Source organism: Eleutherodactylus coqui, chromosome 4 (assembly GCF_035609145.1).
Source record: "Eleutherodactylus coqui strain aEleCoq1 chromosome 4, aEleCoq1.hap1, whole genome shotgun sequence".
Lineage (NCBI taxonomy): Eukaryota > Metazoa > Chordata > Amphibia > Anura > Eleutherodactylidae > Eleutherodactylus > Eleutherodactylus coqui.
The window spans coordinates 193,852,003-193,868,892 of NC_089840.1; positions in this window are offsets into that span (position 1 = coordinate 193,852,003).

Here is a 16,890-nt window from a genome sequence, read left to right on the forward strand (position 1 = left end):
AAGTGCCCGATTCCCCACTGCTCTTTACTTCCAGCTGCAGCATGGAAGGCATCCGGATAATGAAGCATGTGACCGTTGCAGTCAATCACCGGCTCACCTCAGTCAGTGATTAAAGGCAGTGGTCACATGTCCTGTTGATAAGACGTCATCAATGATGCGGCGCCAAAGTAGAAAGCAGCAAGGGACCAGGTACCAGCAAATCGGGAGTAGTGAAGGAATTGGGTTGAGGTTAGACTTTTTATGTTTTTCCACCCTGCTGAGCAGTTTCTAAAAAACTTTTCTTTGGGTCGAATGAAGTTTTACCGTTACGGATTTGGAGTTTTATATCAGAAAAATGAAGCTCTGATTAAAATGGCCTTAAAGAGAAAGAGATGCAACAAAGCAAACCTCTACTTGGTATCAATATGGCATAAAGTAAATGTTAATAAGTGAATCATTGCAATGAAGGCTCACAGTATGTGAACTTATTTCTGTGCACTATGAATTGCAGTCAGTGCAAGATGAAAACCAAACTGGACTGATGTGATAGATCCTTGCAGCTCACAATAACCTCAGGTACTAGTTTATACAAACTGTTAGATTAAGGGAAAAGTCCTTTTAAATTCCGTCTCTATTTAGTGCAGATTATCATTTTGCTCAGGCATAAACACTTCTCTCTCATTCTGTGTTTTCATAAGCAGGAAGCCGTCATGTTAAAAGAGCAGGAGGTACACGTGGAGGTTAAAGCCTGCAGGGCTCTATTGTTTCCACTAAGCACTTTTGATGGTACTTGAGTTTATGGCTTTGTTGCATTGCAAAAACAGGAGGAACTTAGCATTGCTTTAGATTTACTAAGAATGATCAGCTGCCTCACCAGCCAGGAATGTTAAACCAACTCTAGTGAGTGAGGAAGTTGGCCTTCTGCAACACACATCCCCACAATACTTTAACAGACTGCCTGGGAATAAAGCTTCCTTATATTTCCAGGCATTTTCAAAAACAGCTCCGGAAGGACTTTTCCTCTCAAGTCTTTTTAGAATGTTGAAGTCTCATTAATTAACCAAGATTTCTGTTTGTTCAATGACGAGTGCAAAAAGTTTAATAATAAAGTTACTAAGAGCTTTAGGAATAGAAGTTCCAAAAAAGAAGAAATGGCCAATATTATTTACCATAAACCCAACACAATACATGAAAATAAATTATTTATGAAAAATATTATGTCTAATTATTATTAGATGACTACCGTACAGCCGGATGTGTCCTCTTCTTCAGACAGTTTGGGGGGAAAGAGAAGATGTTAACTGAATATGATATTTGGTAAATGAAGGTTATGAATTTTGTTATAAGGAAATAAATAAGGACTAACAAAAATTTTAAAAAAAATTCATAAAGTGTTTTTGGGCTGACACTGATTTCCAGAATGAAGGTTCTCTATAGGACATTTAATCTGGTTTCAGAGATTCCAGTTACTGAAACTCTGATCATATTCCAAGCAAACCAATGTTAATTTTAAAGTTATACCATAATTCAGTAACACAAGTTTTTGAGCAGCACTAAAGAGGCTTGAAGGAGTTCTGTAACTCACACTGTCACGAACCGGTTTGCAACCAGTGCGGGCTGTTGGCGTAGTCAGGTAAAGCCAGAGGTCGGTACACAGGAGTAGCAGTATCAGTTTAAAGGAGCAGGCAGGTAGAGGCGCTTGACTACAGGTGGAAGGCACAATAATCTCGCAAGGAACTGGAGGAAGGCCCAGGCTTTTATTTAATAGCCAATTAAGCAAACAGAGTGGAGCCAAAACAGAAACTGGATCAGGAGCAAGGGACAAGGGCATAGTTATGCAGGGGAGCCGCCGCCTTGAGCAGGAAGGGTCGCTGCCTGGAGCACAGGAGCTTCTGAGTTCCAGTCCTGAAACACACACGCAGAAGGATAGATAGATAGATAGATAGATAGATAGATAGATAGATAGATATAGAAGTACTTTTTTGTTTTTTTCTTACAGTAAAAAAACAAATTGCCCGTCAGAAAACATGACAAACAAGCTTATACTCACCTCCCCCGGCTCCTCTCATCTCCATCCTCTGAGCTGGGTTTCTATTTACAGGCTGCAGTCAGAACATGACAATCTGTTGCAGCCAAGCACAGACCTCAGCATTCCAGGGCTGAGGTGAGTGATTGGCTGCAGCAGCCTATAATCATTACGTCATGGCAAGGCCTGAAACTGTCGGCACGGCAGAAGCCGGGAGCCGTTAGAGGTGAATATAAGCTTGTTTACTTTTTTTTATGATGGGGAACCTGTTTTTTATGTTTTACAACCCCTTTAAATGGTCCGTAAAGTCCTTCCATCCTAGAAATCAGTGGCGGTTAGAGATCTCAGAGCTCATTATTATGTGTGTTTGTGTTCATTTTAGCTGTGTTACTATTTTAAAGAGCAATTGCACGTTCATTTGTTAATGTAAAGAATAGGCAATGTTAAGCCTTTTCAGAGTATTTAATTAACCAATTCGGGACATTTTTAGAAAATTGATCCAGAATGGCTGCCCCTATACAATTCAGCTTTGTAGTTTAAGATTGTTGCCAAGGAAAATCTGTCTTCAGCTGCATAGCTTAGTAGATCTACTAAAGATAAAGTTGTGCTGAGTGTACCTGCACTCTGGTACTATTATAGATATACATCTATAGATCCAAGCATTGTAGTAATGCTGCTTATTTATCAACAATTACTTCATTAGCCCCTGCTGTACTCTTATCTTCTTTTCTGGTGGCTTCACAGCATGCTGACTCCACTCCTTCAGAAAAGACATAAACAGCAAATAAGAGTACAGTGGCTAGTTAAGTCATTAGAGCTAGATATGCAGCAGTATTAATACAAAAATTGGATGTACAGAGGAGTACCTGTAATAATTTGTCAGCGTGCAGTGACACTGAGAAGAAGCTCATCTTTAGGATCTGTATTCAGATATTCAGCTTAAGGCCTTAGTCAGACGGGCGTTTTTAGCCGCGATTTGCGCATGCGCATGCGTCCGGCGATTTTATAAAACCATTGCTTTGCAATGGTATCGGACACATGAGCACTTTTTATGCGCTCGTCCGATAAATTATAGAACAAAAAAATCGCAGATCGCACCTATCTGCGATTCCTGTTCTCTTCTGTATATGCGCTCAATGGGGCCGGCGGCAGCAGCGCCGACCCCATTGAGAACATATAGAAGACAAATCATTCTTCTCTGCCACAGCTGTAACAGCTGTGGCAGAGAAGAACGATGTTTGCCCATTGAATTCAATGGAGCGGCAATACAGCCGCTCCATTGAAAGCAATGGGCTGCCGGCGTGCGCGGGGTGAATTGTCGGGAAGGGGTTAAATATATAAGCCCTTCCCTGCAATTCATCCTAAAATGTGTTAAAATTAAAAAAAATTGTATACTCATCTTTCCGCTGCAGCCGGAGTCCAGCCGCGGCTGCTGTCAGTTCTCCTGAACTGCTTCTCGGCACTATTCAGCCGGCGGAGCTTTAAAATCCCCGCCTGCTGAATGATCTGCCTCTGATTGGTCACAGCCCTGACCAATCAGAGGCCGGTTTCACTCACACACCCATTCATGAATTCATGAATGGGTGAGTGACTGCTGCCTCTCAGCGCTGAGCCAATCAGGGGCAGGTCTGACTCACATCCATTCATGAATTCATGAATGGGTGTGTGAGGCATGCCTCTGATTGGCTCAGCGCTGAGCCAATCAGGGGGCAGGTCTGACTCACACCCCCTTCACACCCACTGCAGGACGGCCGCGCGGAGCTCCGGCTGCCGGGAGAAGGTGAGTATACAATTTTTTTTATTTTAACACATTTTAGGATGAATTGCAGGGAAGGGCTTATATATTTAAGCCCTTACCGACAATTCATCCCGGGCTCGCCCGCAGCGCATTGCTTTAAATGGAGGCGGCTCTATTGCCGTCTCCATTGAATGCAATGCGCTGGACAGCTCCGGCCCGTTTCTAATGAAACGCGGCTAGGAGCAGATTTGCGGGCGACTTGCGCGCACCGGTCACGCGATTTGCGGATGCGCATCCGTCATGCGATCCGCAAATCGCGCGAAAAAACGCCTGTCTGACTAAGGCCTTAGATGGATCTTCCTTAGCAACAGTTTTTAGCTGCCTAGCTGAATAGAATAAAGGCCGCTGTTCTGGATCCATTTTCTATTAAAAGTGTCCAGAATTAGTTAATAAATTTGAAAAGAGGCTTAAAATTGTCTATTCATTACTTTAAGAAATGAAAAGTGCAGTTACTCTTTAAAAACAAATAGTCATAATGGTTCACCATGCCACCATGATTCACTATACAACCAAGTGAAAGTGGTGAAGTAGGAGATAGAAGTGTGCTATTAGGTTCTTCTGCAGTCCAGCAATTGACTCTCCTGGTCTATTCTGTGTGTCATCCACTTGCTGTGGGATTAGGCACTTACCAACAACTGAAATGTTTTCCAGCAACTACTTAAAATAAAGAACACTGATGACTTGAAGGAGGCTCTAGTGCCCTTTTGTACTCCCTCTATCTTGGGTACAAGATGTGATACAGGCAGGGATGGAGGCTCTAGTACCCTGTTGTACTCCCTTTATCTTGGGTACAAGATGTGATACAGGCAGACATTGAGGCTCTAGTACCCTGTTGTACCACCTCTAGCTTGTATACAAGATGTGGTATTGGTGGGCATGAAGGGTCTAGTACCCTGTTGTACCGCCTGTAGCTAAGATACAAGATGTGATATGGGCGGGCATGGAGGCTCTAGTACCCTGTTTTACTGCCTCCAGCTTGGATACAAGATGTGATACCAGCAGACATGGTGGCTTCAGTGCTCTGTTGGGCCGACCATCCAGCTTCTCACATCCCAATAATGTACCCCCTCTCAAACTCTGTTAAATGGGCAAAGTTTCTTTGATTGCATCGTAGAGTCGTCCAATGGTCAACAAGCTCTACACAAGATGAAACATAGGTCCACTACATAAGTAGCCTCTGAGAACCTTTTTATAGACCAAGGGTGGAAACACTTTAACCCCTTGAGTGGCACGCCCGGAAAATTTCCGGGGACGAGCTCCACTGCTCATAGCAACATAGCCCGGCAGATTTCCGGGCTATGTATCACTATGGGAGCTGCAGAGCACAATGCCACAAGCTGTGGCACTGTGCTCTGCCTGCACAGACCCACAGAGAGCAGTGCAAGGGCTTTGAAAAACCAGCAGAAGATATTGCCCACATGTCGGCAATGTCCTGCTTTGTTTACAAGTTGCCATAGAGACCATCGGCTTGTCAGAAGCAAGCCGATGGTCTCTGTGGCAGGGAGAGCTGGTTGTTAGCTGTCAGAGGACAGCTAGGTACCAGCTCTTACAGCAGAGATCAGAGAAAACCTCCGATCTCTGCTGTGTTAACCCTATACATTCTGCAGTCTATGTGACTGCAGCATGTAAAGGGTTGTCACTGCAGCATGTAAAGGGCTGTCACCATCGGACCCCCGGAATGTGATCAGGGGTCCTGATGGGTCCCTGTGGAAGTCCCCTAAAGGGACAAAAAAATTTTTTTTTTAAATTAAAAAAAAAAAAAGTTAAAAAATTATTAAAAAAAACAAAAAAAACACTTGTCTCCCTTTACTTTGTAAAAAATCAAAAATACAATCACACATGTGGTATCCGTGTGCGTCGTAATGACCCAGAGAAGGAAGTTAATACATTATTTAACCCCTTAATGACATGGCCCCTTTTTTTCTTTTTTCCCCATTTCTTTTTTTCCTCCCCCCTGTTTAAAAAATCACAACTTGTCCCGCAAAAAACAAGCCCTCATATGGCCATGTCAATGGAAAAATAAAAAAGTTATGGCTCTTGAGACGCAACTGCAAAACTAGTTGAAATTCAATGATTAGACCATTTTAAAAAACCTGCCCTGGTGGGCACGACAGGGTGGTAGGAAACTTGCCACTCAAGGGGTTAAGGGTCTAAGGTGGCAAGATGTAACTGCATGCCGAGTTTTGAAGTAAAAACAGTAACTATTCCTAGGTACTTGATTTTTTTTAACAATGCATAAAGACGCCTACCTTCATATATATATATATATATATATATATCTATATATTTATAGATATATATACGTATCTGGTCAGAAATCAAATAGCAAATGTTACCAGGTTACGCTTTACATTTTGGAGAATCTACAGAGAAGAGAAAAGAGCTGATCATCTTTTTAGAGGACACAAATCAGGCTAATTGCATGTGATTGCTCAAAACATGAGAGCCTTGGGAAACATTGACAATATGTGCTGACAATATGTTTGGGTGGAAATAGAAGTTATTGTAACAGTGAACTCCAGAAGCAGATAATGTTTTTCAGGCCATGTCTGCAAACATAGCCAAAATGTTGAGCCTCTGGTTTTAAAAAGGTATCTTCCTAATGACGTCAGGCAACAATGCAGGATAAAGAGGATCATAGGATCACGGAGGTTAAACAAACTTAACACACCATCTGCATTGGTCATAACAATTCTCTGAAGTCTTGTAAACACTTTATACTTATAAATAAACTACATTGTTTAAGTGCTTGTCAGCTATACGTAGTACAGTGATAGGCAGAGTCTTAGCAAGTCTGCATCACATAAAGAATATTTTCAACATCATATACTTATAAGAATAGGGTCATTCTGGTCATTTCTTTTATTCATTCATTATGTAGCTATTCCCCAGGTATATATAAGTGAGCTAGTATTACCTTGGTTAGTTCTTTTTTCAGTCTGAAACTCCCACCCTCTTTTTCCTCTTAGGCCTTAGTCAGACGGACGTTTTTTCGCGCGATTTGCGGATCGCATGACGGATGCGCATCCGCAAATCTCGTGACCGGTGCGCGCAAGTCGCCCGCAAATCGCCCGAAAATCTGCTCCTAGCCGCGTTTCATTATAAACGGGCCGGAGCTGTCCAGCGCATTGCATTCAATGGAGACGGCAATAGAGCCGCCTCCATTTAAAGCAATGCGCTGCGGGCGAGCCCGGGATGAATTGTCGGTAAGGGCTTAAATATATAAGCCCTTCCCTGCAATGCATCCTAAAATGTGTTAAAATAAAAAAAAATTGTATACTCACCTTCTCCCGGCAGCCGGAGCTCCGTGCGGCCGTCCTGCAGTGGGTGTGAAGGGGGTGTGAGTCAGACCTGCCCCCTGATTGGCTCAGCGCTGAGCCAATCAGAGGCATGCCTCACTCACACACCCATTCATGAATTCATGAATGGATGTGAGTCAGACCTGCCCCTGATTGGCTCAGCGCTGAGAGGCAGCAGTCACTCACCCATTCATGAATTCATGAATGGGTGTGTGAGTGAAACCGGCCTCTGATTGGTCAGGGCTGTGACCAATCAGAGGCAGATCATTCAGCAGGTGGGGATTTTAAAGCCCCGCCGGCTGAATAGTGCCGAGAAGCAGTTCAGGAGAACTGACAGCGGCTGCGGCTGGACTCCGGCTGCAGCGGAAAGGTGAGTATACAATTTTTTTTAATTTTAACACATTTTAGGATGAATTGCAGGGAAGGGCTTATATATTTAACCCCTTCCCGACAATTCACCCCGCGCTCGCCGGCAGCCCATTGCTTTCAATGGAGCGGCTGTATTGCCGCTCCATTGAATTCAATGGGCAAACATCGTTCTTCTCTGCCACAGCTGTTACAGCTGTGGCAGAGAAGAATGATTTGTCTTCTATATGTTCTCAATGGGGTCGGCGCTGCTGCCGCCGGCCCCAGTGAGCGCATATACAGAAGAGAACAGGAATCGCAGATCGCAGATAGGTGCGATCTGCGATTTTTTGTTCTATAATTTATCGGACGAGCGCATAAAAAGCGCTCATGTGTCCGATACCATTGCAAAGCAATGGTTTTATAAAATCGCCGGACGCATGCGCAAATCGCGGCTAAAAACGCCCGTCTGACTAAGGCCTTATAGTCACTCAAATCTGACCAGCTCAGATTGACTTGGGGTTACGGATTCATTTTCTAGTGAGACTCTCAATTTGCGCGATGCTATTACACAAATCTACTGCAGAAACTGCCACCAGGGGGACATAGACACAACTAGCACAGTTACTAATGATGATCACACAGCTCCTGTCACACAGGTATAATAGAGGAGATCATGGCTCATCCTCCTGACTGAATTCTTATGGTATGTAGTTTATTTAGCTTATAAAAGGTGGAATGATATAACCTCAGCTAATTATCATGGTGTGCTCCTGCGACATGTAGTTTTATGAATTTTCTGGAGCACACTGATGAAGGTGTCATTGATTTGGCTGGCTGATGGTGTAGAGTTCTCCAGCCAGTCAATCACCATTGGTCTATTCATATAAAACCCAGACCCTCTTACTTAGGGGGTCATTTATCCATTCTCACTTTCCCACTGAGTACTTGGTGTCTTGTGCTATGCATGCTGCTAGTCTCAAAAGCTTTCCCTACCTTCACTGAAGATGGTCTTCATGTTTTACAGACCCTTGTTCGCTTTCCTTTTATCAGGTGTGGCTTCCACACATCTGATGTCCTGTATGTTGTCAGCTGAGTGATATCTGACAACATGTTCCTTTTTACATCAGATTTGTGTCTGATGCTCTTGCACCTTTCTCATTGTGTGAACATTTGAACTAGCTCCTGTTTTACCTATGCATGCATGAGGTTCTGAATGGGGTTTCCTTCTGTCTGTGAGGTGAGCAGACTTCTGGTAGGAACAAGGTCCTGTTCAGTGTATGTCTGAAGGTGTGAACTACACTTGGTGTGAACAGGGTCCTGTTCAGTGTATGTCTGAAGGGGTGGACGACATATTTCAGCATGGGGCCATCCCGATTGGGACGACCACCGCGCTTGAAGGCAGGGTTCCCTTTTTGTGGTTCAAGTTGTCTTGTTAGTGCAGGGACTCATGTAGGGACTAGTGTAGTATTGACATGAGCTTACATATTCTGGCCAAAATACAAACCAATACCTCCTACTCATAGATATTTCTATCTGTCTGGTAGTTTAGTACATTGGTAAGTATTTTGGCGTCTGTTGTCTTTGTGGTTGTTTGTATGTTGGTGTCTGGTCATATATGCACGTCCTAAATCCTCTCTTCTGTCATTCTGAATTGTTTTCTGAATTTGTTGTGTTTGTGTAGGCCATTGGTCATGCAGCCTGCACGAACGTAACACTTAAACTAACCTGATGCATCATGGAATAGATGTGAAACTGAAAGCAAAAAATCTCATTCTCAAGATGGTGCCTGATAAGCATCAGACAGGGGGCTACAATTCATGAAAGTGACTGTAATACACAGAGGAGACCTCCAAAGTGTGACTATCAATCAGGTAAGGGGGACAGGCATGGAAAAAATGTCTTTTTACTGGAACGGCCTTTTAAGAACCTGTTACACCAGGTGCTGTAAATTTACGGCGCCTGGCCCTGGGTTTAAAGCCCAGCCGTATGTAAAATTATGGCAGGGATTAAAGCCTCCTGCTTCACAGCTGATAGCCCGGAGGAAGAGGGAGAAGTGGGCTTTAACCCTTTCTGCCTCCTCCTTTGTTTAGAGATGCACAAATCTCGCACGAATATGAACAAATATAAATATACATGAGTGGCATGTTCAAGCTTTGGAAGTTCCCTCAGAATGCATCACCCACTGTTTTCAATGTGGCCAGCAAAAGCATTGCATGGCGTTTGAGGTGCATGCGAGTGCAATGCAATGCGAGGTTTCCCATTAAAAACAATGGGAAACACTTACCCATCCTCTGGCACAGCTGGACCGCTTCTTCCCTGAAGTCATGTGAAGCATTCCTCATGTTATGTCAAAGTAGTCAGGAGATAAGCCCAAGACACTTTATCCAAATCTAGCATGGGGATTCAGTAATCTTCAGCAGAGTCTGGGTCCTGCATAAAGGAGGGTGAAGGGATCAATGTCAGTTTAAAGTTAGTATGACATCCATTTTCAAAGGCACAAAGCAAGTCTAACTTCCTGCATGGCATTTGGCACTGCCCAAAAATTAAAACGTTCTGGGCAGAGATCCAAAAACTGATACAAGAAGTAGGCGGGCAACCCCAACCTCTACAACTTACACCACAAGCATTCATACTACATGTAATACCAGACCAGACAAAAAAAACTGCAATAACCCACACCATACTTCTGATTAGCAAAAGATGCTTACTCAATAATTGGCTACAAAGCGACCCACCGGGAGTAGGAGAGGTCATACAGCAAGTAAAACACCTCCTTAAAATGGAAAGAATTGAAATAGAACGCAAGGTGGAATCTCAAGCCAAAAAGTTTTTTGAGAAATGGAGGGAATTCATCGAGAAATTCCTCGACCCCAACGAAATCAAGGAATGCATGATGCAATTCACTAACACTACATGGTATTACAGCCAGAAAGATATGAACAGATTAGGAATATTAGAGATGTCATGAGAGAAGCCGATCACAAAACATCTAGATTAAAGAAGGATAAACGTCACAGAAAATTGGACACCGTCAACGAGTCCCAACAGTTCAATATTTCAGTTCAATATTTCAATATTTTAATGTTTAAACGTTTTTTTTTTGTTTTTTTTTTTATAAAAGCTATAAGACGAGAGAGAGGAGACAATAAAGACAAAGGAAAAGATTATACATGGGAATGAGATAAATCTGAATTATCAGTAAGAATACAAAATAGAATACGCATAAAAACCTTTTCTTTGTACGAAAACAAGTTTATTAGAGAAACTCTTTTTGTATAAGTTGTTACCGCAAAGACAGAGGAAGTAGAAATGTACATCCATGTTTGTAATCTACGAAAATGCAAATAAAAAAAAAAGAGTTTACAAAAAAAAAGCTGTTCTAAGCAACAATTTGAGACACTTTCTTCAAAGTTGGGAGATCAGCAGTATATCTGTGCTATGCCGGTAGAGTGGGATCACGGCCTTCGCTGCAGGAATCAATTGGGAACACACAGATTTATTACAGGTCCTCAGGACTGAAGGCACCAAGTTTAGAAAAAGGGCAGCAGCATTCCTGCAAATCAGTGTCCGACCCTTTATACAGGTCTACAGAACAAGGATTGGGACAGAATCCATACACAGGGGTATTGATTTCCCTATGTATGGATTATTATGACCGCATAACGGGACAAAGACACGCCCATGTGTTTGTGCCACAAGGGTAGTAACACACGGGCTATTGCAATTTTGCCACGGAAAAATTGCAGGTATTCGCATTAGGCACTACTCACTCGAGTAGTTTGTCTTAGCGAATACACTCATCTCTAGTTAAAATCGCAACACAAGTTTGTGCAATGCGATACGATAAAGGGAAGCCTTCATAGGGAAACATGGGAGATAAAAAAAAATCGCACATTGCAGAAACATAGAGCATGATTTTTTGTTCTCGCGACATCGCATCAGTGAAAACATCACTAATGGGAAGGAATCCATTGAAAATCATTGATGTCATAAATCTGTTTTTCTTTAGTGACTCTCACATCTTGTGATTTTATCGCCCATGTGAAACCACCCTAAGGCCTGTTTCACACGGCCTACAAAATCGTAAGATTTTGTAGTGATGCGACCTCGCTACAAAATGCATGTATGTGAAGCTCATGGTTTCCAATGGGTTCTTTCACATGAAAGGACCCATTGGAAACCATGAGCTTCACATACATGCATTTTGTAGCCCGTGTGAAGGTGGCCTTAGGATGCATTCACATGAGCAACTTTCTTGCGTGATATCTGACCGGTTGCGATATGGTCAGATATTTCGCGTGAAAAGAACACATTGCTTTCAATGTGTTTATTCAGATGGGCGATTCCTCTCTGGACCGATGGCCCAAGATTAAAAAATTGCTGCATGTCCTATTTTTGGGCAATTGAGTGTCAGAATCGCCCATAATTTCTTATGTCAGCAAAAAAAAAAAAAGGCATTATACTCGCCTGGGGTTTTCATGTAAGTGTGATATTTTGATATTTTTCCTATTGAAGCAATCTGCGGTTATCATAGGCATGAAAATCGCATGCTGCAGAGATGCATTGTGTTTTTCTTACAAAACACATTTCACTCACAGCAGAAATCGTAGGATTGCAGGTGCCATATTGGTCTGTATTTCTCGCCCGTGTAAATGCACCTAAAGGCCTCGGTCAGACGAGCGTGTTATTAAGTCCCCGCGGGAATGAGTGGAATTTACAATGGGACATTTAAAAGGTGCTTCTGGGTAGCACCTTTTAAATGTCCTGCTGTGAGCAGCAGAGTATTCCTACTGCCCCCCTGCTGGGCAATTCCCCAGCAGCAGGGGGCAGTAGGGGATTCCCTCTACCTCTCTCCCCAAGGGAAATGTTGTGAAATTTGTAGCTGACTTTTTTTGCTGCAGAAATTGTGCATCATTTCTATCGCATGTGAACATAGCCTGGGAGCTGCTTTAGATGCGTATTTGCATGCTTTTTTGTGCGTGCAAAAATTGCATATGATATGCAAGAGACATAAAATAGAACCCATTGGTTTCTTTGGGTTCGTTCTCATTTTTTTGTGTGCACATTTCTAGCACTCACAAAATAATTGGACCTGTTCTGTTTTCCTCTATTTTTGCATACCTAGGGCCCCATAGGACTGTATAGGAAGGGGCAAAAATACATGGACAAGATGCAAGAACATGCGCAATATGTTGCGCAATTCTGTGAAAAAGAGAACACATCTGGACCTCATAAGGCTAAATAGCTTTTGAAATCAGGGGGGGTCTGGTGTTGCGTCACATATAAAGAGGGCCTGTGTGCACAAAAAGTACAATACCATGCGCTAATACGCGTGCAAATAAACCTAGTTTACTGAGCAAATACATTGCACTGATGCAAGCATATTTGTACATGCACTCATATATGCAATTGTGCATGCTTCACTGCAATATAGTTGTGCAGGGAATGTGTTTTATGTGCGCACATAACTTCAAATAGCACTGTGCTTTTTGCACACGCAGGGCCTGCTCACATACGTGCGCAAAACACCCCTTTAAAGGCTATTTACCATAATGAGGTCCAGATGTGTTCCCTTTGTCATGAAATTGCACAGCGTATTGCATATGTTCCTGCATTTTGCACATCTCCCATAGACGTTTATGAGGCACGTGGTGTGCAAATACGCGGCAAAATAAAGCGGATCCTACTTTTTTCTATGCGCACAAAATACGGCAATGAGAACTAACCCATTGAAATCAATGGATTCTATTCTCTGTGTATTGCTCACGCAAATACGTCTGACTGAAGGAGCCCTGATACAGACAAATAGTTTTCGTGATAGCTGAAAAATTCTCAAAAATGTTATCCAATTTGCTTGCACATTACCCGGATCGTTAAGCTGCTATACAGCTAAGCCGGACAGATCTGAAACACATTACACTAAATCCGAAAGTTGCATAAATACGAACATATTTTATACCAATGAAGTGATGAATTTGCTGAAACCTACAAAGTTAATTCTTCAGACTGATTTCCATGTGCTAGTAAATTAAAAGCATTAGTCTGAAAAAAGGAAGAGACAAAAGGTTCTTTTAGCACCCCAAGATTAATACATGGTAAAGCCATCACACCGAGACGTTCACCTCCACAACTTGTCTGGGGTGGAAGCTTGTAATGAGACATGTTTCCTGTCACACTGGTCATTATGGATTGAGACACAATATTCATCCTACTCTGCTATTTCGAATGTCTAGTGATTTTATATTAGCTGTCACATATCTCCCTATGCCCTTATCAATCACAAAGCCATTATTGTCTGTGTCATTTCCCATTACATGCAACTAACGGGCCAGATGTGAAATAAATAATGCCTGTGAAGCTGCAGCAAGTAACAACAGGTACAGAGTACGGCAAACAGCTCCTGTAGAGTCAATGAGTCAATTAGAAGGCATAGTGCAAAGGGTGAGAATACACAAGTTTCCATATATATTGATTAGGGTGGTTTCATAGCTGCGTCTGTCCCTCAGTCTATGTTTTCAACTTTTTTAAATTAAAAAAACTCAAGCAAACTGGACCCATAGAGAGCAATACCTTTTTTTGCACTCAGTTTAGGTTTGGTTCACAGAACAGAAAAAAGTGTAGCTTGCAGTCCAAAAAAACAGAAAGTGAACGGAGAGCACCTTTTCCGTTTTTCTTTTTTTTTTTTTGCATTACAGTCAATGACAGAGTGAAGCAAACTGAATGGCTTCTGTCTACCTTTAGGCCTCATGTCCACAGGGAAAATCAGCCCCGCGGACATGAGGCGATGCAGATCTTCCTTCCTTCGCGGCAGGATCTTCTTTCTTCGGCCCGGCGGATGTGCTCGGCCCGCCGGCAGCGTGCCACGTGCATGCGCAGGGCACATCCACCAGGCTGAAGAAAGAAGATCCTGCCGCGAAGGAAGGAAGATCTGCATCGCCCGGAGCAGGTGAGTTTAATTCAGGTGTGGGTCTCCTGCAGATCCGGACGGCTTCCATAGGATTCAATAGAAGCCTGCGGGAGCCATCCCCGCGGGAGACCCGCACCTAAATAGAGCATGTCCATTTTTTTTCATGCTCCAGAAATTTTTAAATTCACTTTTATTGACGATCCGCGGGTATTTATCTACCCACGGGTGGTCAATGCATTCCAATGGGGCGCGGACCGGCGTGCAGGTGATCCGCTGCGGATTTTAATTGTTCTTTTCCCCATGGACATGAGGCCTTAGTGTTGAATATTTTTATTAGTACACTGCAAAGCAAAACAGTAGATGAGCTCAGAGGAAGAGAAAGAGAACGGAAGAGAAGAGAAATCCAGGGAGCATATATCTATATTACACTCAAGTTTGGCACTAAAAACCAATCAGGGAACCCAAACAACCACTCAGGTTGAATCAGAAAACCCAAACAACCAATCAGCTTGCTGGAATTGTGAATCAGAACCAATGAGGTTGCTGGATTTGCTCCATAGTGCCTAACTTGAGCGTAATATAGTTATATGCAAGTCAGAAGAGTTTAGCACTGTGTTAGCCAGTGGAGCAAAGTGTGATTGTTCCCAGCAAGAGAAACCAAGTAATCTTGTAGATATGATACCTTTTAATGGCTAACAAAAATACATGATGTTATTGCCAGTTTTCGGATCCTCTCAGAATCCTTCTTCAGGCATAATGAAACAGATGTGGATGGGACATATATACACACATGATCACATGGGAGGGTACAGACATGGTGAACCTAATTTACACTAGAAAAATACCAGAGACAGCATGAGAGGGCACAGACCTTGTTATTAATAGCAATTAGATAAATATCAGGGCGGGAGGGATTAGAAAATATAGGACCTGCCCTATCTGCCACGTATGTAATGAACCCATGGTGCAGTAAAGATCGGGCAGCCACTCTCTTCCCGCCTCTTTTTTCAAACTCCTACGCTCTGGTGCGGAGTTTGAACTGACAGCGAGGAAGAGAAAATCTTCCTCATTTAGTACTGCTGAGCATATTTGTGCATACTGCAGTGTGTTTTCAGTCTCAAGGAGGTTTGCCAGGACTTAGGCATTAATAAACTATTCTTAGCATAGGTCATCATTATCAGTTGGTAGGCATCTGACTCCCAACATCCCTAATCAACTGTTTGAAAAGGCCAGAATACTTGGGTGAGTGCTATGGCCTCGTCATTGTATCAGGCACACCACTATTCGTTTTGTAGCAGCAGTGTCTGGTATTGCAGCTCTATCCCATTTTTTTATAGAGATTTAACAGCACCAAGGCTATATGACCAATGTATGTGTTGTCACAGGACCCTTCTAATACCAGATTGGCAGTGGTGCTTGGAGTTGGCCCTCCTCTGATCACATTTGATGATTTATCCTTAGGAAAGATTAAATGCATAGGCGTACCTAAATCAAAGAAAACCTTTGCTTTAGCATATATATATATATATATATATATATATATATATATATATATATATATATATATATATATATATATATATATATATATACATATATATATATATATATATATATATATTCTAAATAAATGAGTTTATATATGACCAAGTGTTATATTTACGGACTGCATAAAAGTTCAAGGTTCTTAAAACACAGTTTGATCAAAACATGTGTGCCCAAATGCCATGTCCAGGTGATGGACCCACCTGAATACTGATCGCCAGCACATGGCAGATGGGCCTACATGTTTTGATCAAAATATGTAGTAAGAACTTTGCACTTTTATGCAGTTAGTAAATGTAATAGTTGTGCAGTTTTATTTAGGTATTAGATATACAAGTGCTGTGGCATGTGTTTTGCGGTTTTTTTGTACCCTAATGATGTCAATAGCTAAATCTAGAAAACCCTCTTAATATTGGCTGGAGAGTACAAAGATGCAGGCTTTCCAGAAATGTTAGAGAAGACGAATAAGTTTGAACACTTGTCAATATGTTACCTCTTTTATTGACTCTCAAGCTCCCAGCAGATGAAGAGGGAGACAGAAGACTTGTACATAGATTTAGGCTTGTGGCTGTAAGCACAAAGATGCTTACACAAAAATCAATAAACAGTAAGGACAGAAATCTAAGCCATCTCTGTCAACTGCTGATAGCTGCACAGTCTTGGCACCGTTTTAATTTAGTTTATATGTTGTAGGAATCCAATATTCACTATAACCATAAATATTATATAGAAATGATATTCAATATTACCCAATATATGCATGCACATGACATGCTGCTTTGTGTGCATACTGCTAGATGGGTGCACAAGGCTCACATTCAAGTGTTCTGCAATGAAGACTAAACAGCTTCTATTATTTCAGGAAGGCATGAATATGTTAATATTCTTCAAGTACATAGAACAATCTCTGATTTCAATCACTTTATATCCAAGGAATTAACAGCTTAAGTTTTTCAAATTTAGCTTTCTCCGACTATGATGAGGATTG